Here is a 9,441-nt window from a genome sequence, read left to right as displayed (position 1 = left end):
CCTAAGTACTTCCAATCATCGGATCTTTTTAACGCTGGTAAGATCCTTCCTTGACATTCAAAGACCGTTTCTTTATCAACTATGGTCTTTTTCTCGTGTGGAACATTTCGAAGTGCTACCGTGAAGCATTTGGACGCATTAACTTTTAGCCCACATTGTTGCAGCAGTTCTACCGATACATTCAACAGCTTTTGCAGTCCTGTTGGTGTTGATGAAATAACAGCATGTCATCAGCGAATGCTGCTGCGTTTACTTATGCCATCTATCTAGCGCCTATATCGTTCGGTAATTTTATTAGGAGCCTTTCAATAATCATATTGAATATTACGGGCGACATGGGGTCCCCTTGCTTGACTCCACATGTAGGCTGGATGCTTTCGGATGTCCATTGGCTACATCCAAGTTTTGTTGAGCTAGCTATGCGTTTGTGATATATGCAATCATGGGCTCTGGAATTCCCATCATTTCTAATGTGTCTTTAATAGCATTATGCGATACCGAATCGAACGCTTTTGCGATGTCTATGGATGCAGTGTATAGAGGTTTATGGTTTTTAGAATGGAATCTGAGTAGTAGGTCTAGAAGAAAGACGTTGTCCGAGCATCCATCAGTTGGCCTGAAGGCTCTTTGTCTTTGGTCAAATTTCAAGAGATTTGACATTCTTGTAGCTAGTACTTTGTGAAGTGTCCGTATGATTACTGATGACACTGTAATTGGCCTGAAATCTGCTGGTAAATTGGCCTTTGCTTTCTTAGGAATTAACGTTGTTATTGATTGTAGTAGAAGTACGTGGGCGCTTTCCGCACCACATTATTAGGTTTAGTATTCTAGCTAGTAAGTTATTTGACATCTTTTTAATGAGCCTTGCTGTAACGCCGTCAGGTCCTGCCGATGTAGTATTTGCCGGTTTTGAATTTTTAATTTCTTCTACCGTTACTGGCGACCACAGCTCTTTTACTTCCTGTCTCTTCTTACCGCATCCTGGTGTTACGTCTTCTCCGCTCGTCATTACAGTTTGCCAGAATGGTACCATAACCTCTTTTGAAGGAGTTTTAACCTCTGATATATCATCTAGCAACGTACGAATGCATTTGTTTCGATTCTTTTGCCAGAGATCTTGTACTTTTGCGTACTCTGCACGCCTTTTGTTTTCTTGACAGTATTTTGGCGCCAATATCCGGCTTTCTGTGTTTTAACTTTTGTTGGAAGAATTTCCTGTAAATATAGTGTTAGTTCTTGATACACAGTTTCTTTGTTTTCTGAGCGAAAGTTTGGCTAACTTAAGAGTCATAGTTACTCCCGCCGTTTACCCGCGCTTGCTTGAATTTCTTCACGTTGACATTCAGAGCACTGGGCAGAAATCACATTGCGTCAACACCCGCGAGGGCCATCGCAATGCTTTGTTTTAATTAGACAGTCGGATTACCCTAGTCCGTGCCAGTTCTGAGCTGAGCGTTGAATGGCGGCCGAAGAGGACGACCACGACGGCTCGCGCCGCCACGGAAGCCTCGCAGCAAGGAAGATCCGCGGGAGGCCAAGGCACGGGACCGAGCTCGGATCCCTGAACCGGCGCGAGAACGCCGATAGTTCACCTCGCCCAGGCCCGGCACGTCAGCCAGACCCGCTTCCCGACCAAGCCCGACACGCCCCGCTCCTCAGAGCCAATCCTTATTCCGAAGTTACGGATCCAATTTGCCGACTTCCCTTACCTACATTAGTCTATCGACTAGAGGCTCTTTACCTTGGAGACCTGCTGCGGATATGGGTACGAACCGGCGCGACACCTCCACGTGGCCCTCTCCTGGATTTTCAAGGTCCGAGGAAGATCCGGACACCGCCGCAACTGCGGTGCTCTTCGCGTTCCAAACCCTATCTCCCTGCTAGAGGTTTCCAGGGAACTCGAACGCTTATACAGAAAAGAAAACTCTTCCCGGATCTCCCGACGGCGTCTCCAGGTCATTTTGGGTTACCCCGACGAACACTCTTACGAGGGCCCGAATTGTATGCGGTTCCGCTGCCGGGTTCCGGAATAGGAACCGGATTCCCTCGCCCGACGGGCGTGTCAAAAGTTCACTCACCGCGCGCGACGGCACACTCGCGTGTGCGCGCGCGCTTTTTGTGTGCGCGAGACTTTTCTGCGACAACGAGAGTATCGTACGCCGTCATTGACATAGGATTTCTCCTAGGGCTTAGGATCGACTGACTCGTGTGCAACGGCTGTTCACACGAAACCCTTCTCCACGTCAGTCCTCCAGGGCCTCGCTGGAGTATTTGCTACTACCACCAAGATCTGCACCGACGGCGGCTCCAGGCAGGCTCGCGCCCAGACCCTTCTGCGCACACCGTCGCGACCCTCCTACTCGTCAGGGCTTCGTGGCGGCCTGTAAGCTCCGGGCGAGGAGTTACCCACGCCCTGCCCACGGCCGCCCCACTTGCCGCTGACGGCAGAGTATAGGCTCGACGCTTCAGCGCCATCCATTTTCAGGGCTAGTTGCTTCGGCAGGTGAGTTGTTACACACTCCTTAGCGGATTCCGACTTCCATGGCCACCGTCCTGCTGTCTTAAGCAACCAACGCCTTTCATGGTGTCCCATGAGCGTCGAGTTGGGCGCCTTAACTCTGCGTTTGGTTCATCCCACAGCGCCAGTTCTGCTTACCAAAAATGGCCCACTTGGCACTCTGATCCGAGATGCTCGTGGCTTCATAGTTCAAGAAAGCCAGAGATCTCACCCATTTAAAGTTTGAGAATAGGTTGAGGTCGTTTCGGCCCCAAGGCCTCTAATCATTCGCTTTACCAGATGAGACTCGCGCGCGTTCCGTGCGGAACGGCCGAGTGCCAGCTATCCTGAGGGAAACTTCGGAGGGAACCAGCTACTAGATGGTTCGATTAGTCTTTCGCCCCTATACCCAGTTCCGACGATCGATTTGCACGTCAGAATCGCTACGGACCTCCATCAGGGTTTCCCCTGACTTCGTCCTGACCAGGCATAGTTCACCATCTTTCGGGTCCCAACGTGTACGCTCTGGGTGCGCCTCTTCTCGCAATGAGAACGAGACGCCCCGGGAGTGCGGAGCCGCATCGCGACGCGGCCCATCCTCCCTCGGTCGACAACCAGGGCCGACCTTCACTTTCATTACGCCTTTAGGTATCGCTGATCCCAATGACTCGCGTACATGTTAGACTCCTTGGTCCGTGTTTCAAGACGGGTCCTAAGAGTACCCAAAGCAGTAGCGTCGCCGACCGGTATCGGTCCCCGAGTTGCCCCGGGGAACGTTTGCAGGCCTGTCGAAGGTTAACCGTACGACCAACAGCGGGCCAGGACCGGTGACGGCGCTAGGTCCGTAAGCCTCCGTGTACCGTGGCGCGCGCTTGCGACGGCCTCGACGCACTCCCGCGTGTGTGAGCTGCGGCCTGATACCTTGCGTGTACCGCCGGGCAGCCGGCCGGGCGACCGAGGGTTTGACGGCGTGCCGTGTTACCGGCGACGCGTCAGACACCGCACCCGGGCCGTAGACCGACACCCAGCGGGTCGCGACGTTCTACTAGGGGAGAAGTGCACGACGACGAAAACGCCGGACATCGGCGCGCGGCAGCGTGCCCGCGCGCGAGCCGTGAGGCCCCGCGGGGCATCGCCCACCGACGCGAAGCCAGCGTCGCTGACGATGAATCTCCCCGTTCGATCTTTTGGGTTTCTTAGGTTTACCCCTGAACGGTTTCACGTACTCTTGAACTCTCTCTTCAAAGTTCTTTTCAACTTTCCCTCACGGTACTTGTTCGCTATCGGTCTCGTGGTCGTATTTAGCCTTAGATGGAGTTTACCACCCACTTAGAGCTGCACTCTCAAGCAACCCGACTCTAAGGAGAGATCCTCCCGAGACGCGCACCGGTCGCTACGGGCCTGGCACCCTCTGCGGGTAAGTGGCCCCATTCAAGATGGACTTGGACGCGACGCGGCACCTCGGGATAAGCGGACCCTCCCAAACACCACATTTCCCTGCGGCGGAACCGCGGGATTCGGTGCTGGGCTCTTTCCTGTTCGCTCGCCGCTACTAAGGAAATCCTGGTTAGTTTCTTTTCCTCCGCTTAATAATATGCTTAAATTCAGCGGGTGATCTCGCCTGCTCTGAGGTCGTCAAAAGAAATTGTCGTGAGGCTGTACTATATATATAATACGAAGAAGGCGAGACGACGACGACGACGACGCGAGAGAAAAGAGAAACGCAACGCGGCGAAACGCCGCGCGCGAGCGCTTGGTTAGACTACGCCGCGTGCCCCGGTCAAGAGCTGCTACCATACATAGCGCTTTCGTGGACTCGGGAACACGCGCGGTCGACCCGCGCGCGATCTCTCACCTCGCACACACTTTTGCTGCGCAGGGGGCGATCGGTGCACGCAAAATATTTGAAAGAAGAGACGAAGGGAAAATGAGAAAACGAACGAGGCAGAGAGAACAACCGCGAGAGCGTGGTGGTCTTTCGTCGACGTTGCGTCAACCGCGCCGCGATCCGCGCGCCCGCGCGCGCCAACCAACCGACCACGACGACAACTGGCCAGCCAGCCCGACGCGAACGTCGGAGGCCGGTTTGCGCGTCGTGGTGGCGTCGGCAACGCGACTGCGGCGGCGGCCGGCAGCAGCTGCAGCGGCGACGACCACTCTCTCTCTCTTATAATACGGTCAGGTTCTCTCGTATCTTTGCTTCGTCGTATATATCTCTAAAATCCCTCCTCTCGAGTTTCCTTTGCGTTGGCGGCGGTAAAGCGACGATATGCGCTCTGTGCAGAAGGAGAACGAGGAGGCGCGCGATTATCTCGCGGCCTCTATTCTCCTCTCCGATCTTCATTCGAAGAAGGAGAGGAAAACTCAAACTCGGTTCTCCGCGCTCCTTATGAACTACTTCTCCGTGGATCAGCCTTGGATCCCGCGCGCGCCGCAAGCGGCACACAGGCCACCTTCCGGGAGTACAAGCGCGAACGAATTGTCGGCTTGTTTCACTCCGGGCGGCGGCGCGCGAGAGGCAGATCTACTCTTTTTCGTTCGGCGCGTATATACGTATAACGTATAAACTCCTTGCAAGAGCTCGCCACGTTTATCACCACCGCGCACGTCCTTCCCTCCCGTGCGTGTGTGCGTGCGTGCGTCTCTCTGCGATTCTCGATCGCATCTTTCGGTCGGTCGTCGTTCATTCGTTCGACCCTCAAACCTCGTTATTTCGGACGACGCCCAACGGGGGCGCGAGAGTACGCCGCCGTTCCGCGAGTATAGAGAGCGCGCGCAGAGAGCGCGAGAGCCTTCGTAAAACCCTGATGGAATCCAGCAACTCGCCGCGTGGATAGCGTGCGTAGTGTGCCTGATACCCCGGGGAAGGCGTCATCGACGACTCCTCGCTTCTCTTCTCTTTTCTCGTGGATGCGGGTATAACTCTCTCGCCGGCCGCCGCGATCGGGCGAACGTCCAACGAATCGCTCGTACGCGGCCGTCGAAACGGCGCGCGCAAGCAGTTTGTCTTCGATAAAACGACCCTCAGCCAGGCGTGGTCCGGGAATTGTATCCGTGGACCGCAATGTGCGTTCGAAATGTCGATGTTCATGTGTCCTGCAGTTCACAAGTTGACGCGCAATTAGCTGCGTTCTTCATCGACCCACGAGCCAAGTGATCCACCGTTCAGGGTAATCGTTCCTTCGCGCACCAAGTACGCTCTATCAAGGAATAGACAACAATGTGCGTCTTCTTCGTTTTGGCCCTTCGATCAGCCTGGCCGCGCGTCCGAGCACGCGCGGACCGCCGCCCCTGTTACGGGGGCTACGGCACAATAATGGAGAGAGAGGGAGACGTCGGTTGTCGGCGCGGTGCGAAAACCAAGAGGTTGCGTCTCTCGCGAAGCGAGAGCCGGGGCGGAACTCTTTGAAAAACCATCGGGGTCGAAAATGACTAGCATATTCGACGAACCCTTCAGCGCGCGCGATCGCGCGCGCGCGGGACCGGAGGAAGAGCAGCGGCGAGAATCGTCGCACTCTCCACTCCTCGCCCGGCGCGCACGACGACGCGGCAGCATAGGTTACCACCGGTACGCGGCGCATTCGCGCGCACCGCAACGCGTCCGAATCGCGGAGATAGAGGCAGCGCGCGAGCGCGCCTCCGTAGTCTCCTTCTCACCGATCCTGATCCGCGAGCGGGCGCGCATATAGATGCACCTTCGCGCTCCTCCTGGATTCGCACAACGAGACCAACCGGCCGCGCTAGCCCCGGCTAAGGGGCGCGCTGAGCGCGGTGGTCCGCGCAACGGGTCGTTCGAAGCGCGCGAGAGACAGAGAGTCGGAGAATCTCCGCAGGAAACGAGAGAGAGAGAATGCAAAGAGCGTAATACGGCAATGCGTACAACTCTCGAATCTCTCTTCTTCTCCACAATATGCCCGGGGTCCTCTCTCGCTTTGAGCTCTCGAGATCTCGACACACTCGTCCCGACCGACAATCCTCTCTTATACGACGGCGACGAATGCGGCGCACACCGCAGCACGCCACCGTTGGCGGCGTGTGAGCGCGCACGCGGTCGTTGCGTCGCATAAACTATTCTCTCCTCTCGATCTCGCAATTTTGCTCGAGCGAAGCGTCGCGTCTCGCGACGGACGCTCCGACGAGGAGTGGGAAGGCGGCGCGGACTCGGAAGACGCGATGTCTCGCGTGCGATTAGATTTTGCGCCCCTTCAGCCACTCTCGACACAACTCGCAGAGTCGTGTTCTAGCTTGTCTGCCCCGTATCGCGGCAGGCAACGTAGTACACGTTACCGTGCGCGCGTACGGTTCCTCGTCCATGCAGTCGCCGGCCGCTGCGCGCTCGTCACGAGAACGGTGCACACAGAGCAGCAGGACCTCCGGAACGTTAATGATCCTTCCGCAGGTTCACCTACGGAAACCTTGTTACGACTTTTACTTCCTCTAAATGATCAAGTTTGGTCATCTTCCCGGCAACATCGGCAATGCCGACGCATTGCCGCGCACCAGTCCGAAGACCTCACTAAATCATTCAATCGGTAGTAGCGACGGGCGGTGTGTACAAAGGGCAGGGACGTAATCAACGCGAGCTTATGACTCGCGCTTACTGGGAATTCCTCGTTCATGGGGAACAATTGCAAGCCCCAATCCCTAGCACGAAGGAGGTTCAGCGGGTTACCCGGGCCTTTCGGCCAGGGAACACACGCTGATTCCTTCAGTGTAGCGCGCGTGCGGCCCAGAACATCTAAGGGCATCACAGACCTGTTATTGCTCAATCTCGTGCGGCTAGAAGCCGCCTGTCCCTCTAAGAAGATTTGTTTGTACGTTGGTAGTAAAAACCCGCCGGCCGAAGCCGGGGCCTTCGATACCATAAGGTACGCCTATTTAGCAGGCTAGAGTCTCGTTCGTTATCGGAATTAACCAGACAAATCGCTCCACCAACTAAGAACGGCCATGCACCACCACCCACCGAATCAAGAAAGAGCTATCAATCTGTCAATCCTTCCGGTGTCTGGGCCTGGTGAGGTTTCCCGTGTTGAGTCAAATTAAGCCGCAGGCTCCACTCCTGGTGGTGCCCTTCCGTCAATTCCTTTAAGTTTCAGCTTTGCAACCATACTTTCCCCGGAACCCAAAAGCTTTGGTTTCCCGGAAGCTGCCCGCCGAGTCATCGGAGGAACTTCGGCGGATCGCTAGCTGGCATCGTTTATGGTTAGAACTAGGGCGGTATCTGATCGCCTTCGAACCTCTAACTTTCGTTCTTGATTAATGAAAACATTTTTGGCAAATGCTTTCGCTTCTGTCCGTCTTGCGACGATCCAAGAATTTCACCTCTAACGTCGCAATACGAATGCCCCCATCTGTCCCTATTAATCATTACCTCGGGGTTCCGAAAACCAACAAAATAGAACCGAGGTCCTATTCCATTATTCCATGCACGCAGTATTCAGGCGAGGATAGCCTGCTTTAAGCACTCTAATTTGTTCAAAGTAAACGTACCGGCCCGACTCGACACTCAGTAAAGAGCACCGCGACGGGATATTAGTTTGGGCGGCCCCTCGCGGGGCTAAGCCCACCGGTAGGACGTCCCACATCACGCCAGTTAAACACCGCGAGCGGTGAACCGACGGTGTGCGACACAGATTCAACTACGAGCTTTTTAACCGCAACAACTTTAATATACGCTATTGGAGCTGGAATTACCGCGGCTGCTGGCACCAGACTTGCCCTCAATGGATCCTCGTTAAAGGATTTAAAGTGTACTCATTCCGATTACGGGGCCTCGGATGAGTCCCGTATCGTTATTTTTCGTCACTACCTCCCCGTGCCGGGAGTGGGTAATTTGCGCGCCTGCTGCCTTCCTTGGATGTGGTAGCCGTTTCTCAGGCTCCCTCTCCGGAATCGAACCCTGATTCCCCGTTACCCGTTACAACCATGGTAGGCGCAGAACCTACCATCGACAGTTGATAAGGCAGACATTTGAAAGATGCGTCGCCGGTGCTAGGACCGTACGATCAGCACAAAGTTATTCAGAGTCGCCAAAATAAACGGTGGACGCACGGAGATCCGCACGCCACCGATTGGTTTTGATCTAATAAAAGCGTCCCTTCCATCACTGGTCGGGACTCTGTTTTGCATGTATTAGCTCTAGAATTACCACAGTTATCCAAGTAAATGTGGGTACAATCTAATGAACCATAACTGATTTAATGAGCCATTCGCGGTTTCACCTTAATTCGGCATGCACTGAGACATGCATGGCTTAATCTTTGAGACAAGCATATGACTACTGGCAGGATCAACCAGGGAGCTTCGTGTGTGCGATCGCGGTTACTCGCGGTGGAGCAACGCGAAAGACAACGCTACGCTGCTACGGACACTCCGCGAGGAAGAGCCGTGCGCGTTTCGTGTGTCGTTAATGCCGCCGGAACTTTTCGAGCCGGTCGACGGACACGCTTTTCGTATTTATATATACCTTAACGGTATGAAAGATCAAATTTTGTTCTCATTCACCCATAACAGCGGCTTGTAAGGCCGCTTAGCCCTGACGCTAGACCGATCCGATCTGAGACGTCGTGGAGCACTGTTCGTTCAACGGTGCCAGCGGTGAGAACACCGAGGCACCGGTTGAAAATTATTTCGCTACGGCGTACAAGTAAGCGGGAACGGCGACATCGTCAAAGATCTCGCCGAAACCGACACTCTCGTATCCGTGGAGTTGATGTTCGGTAAGCGCAACGATACGTCCGCACGCTTGCTCGGAAGCGAGGGACGATCGCGCGTCCAACACGTAAGTGCGCGCCACATATGAGCCATTCGGTCTCTCGACACCGACTCGTGGCAATGCTGTGTCTTATAGTACCGAACCGGGCGGCCGGGCGGTCGGCGACGCACGGTCTAACGCACGGCGGTATATGGGCGAAACCTGCGAAATTTCGACGCCTCGAGGACTT

The 9,441-nt window shown here is 54.9% G+C and overlaps 2 non-coding genes and 1 pseudogene across 2 annotated transcripts; all 3 read right to left on the bottom strand.

Annotated features, from left to right (window-relative positions):
- Positions 1-4,132, bottom strand: part of LOC139112803 (large subunit ribosomal RNA) — a 6,685-nt pseudogene extending 2,553 nt beyond the window's left edge.
- A 1,383-nt stretch (positions 4,133-5,515) lies between these two features.
- On the bottom strand, positions 5,516-5,670 carry LOC139112807 (5.8S ribosomal RNA). The gene has a single exon (XR_011547456.1). It is a non-coding gene; the product is annotated as a 5.8S ribosomal RNA (ribosomal RNA).
- Positions 5,671-6,879: 1,209 nt separating this feature from the next.
- LOC139112787 (small subunit ribosomal RNA) lies at positions 6,880-8,797 on the bottom strand. The gene has a single exon (XR_011547441.1). It is a non-coding gene; the product is annotated as a small subunit ribosomal RNA (ribosomal RNA).
- Between the last annotated feature and the right edge of the window lie 644 nt (positions 8,798-9,441).

The sequence above is a fragment of the Cardiocondyla obscurior genome, unplaced genomic scaffold (assembly GCF_019399895.1).
Source record: "Cardiocondyla obscurior isolate alpha-2009 unplaced genomic scaffold, Cobs3.1 scaffold55_0_238251, whole genome shotgun sequence".
Lineage (NCBI taxonomy): Eukaryota > Metazoa > Arthropoda > Insecta > Hymenoptera > Formicidae > Cardiocondyla > Cardiocondyla obscurior.
This window is presented reverse-complemented; position numbering and strand designations above follow the sequence as displayed.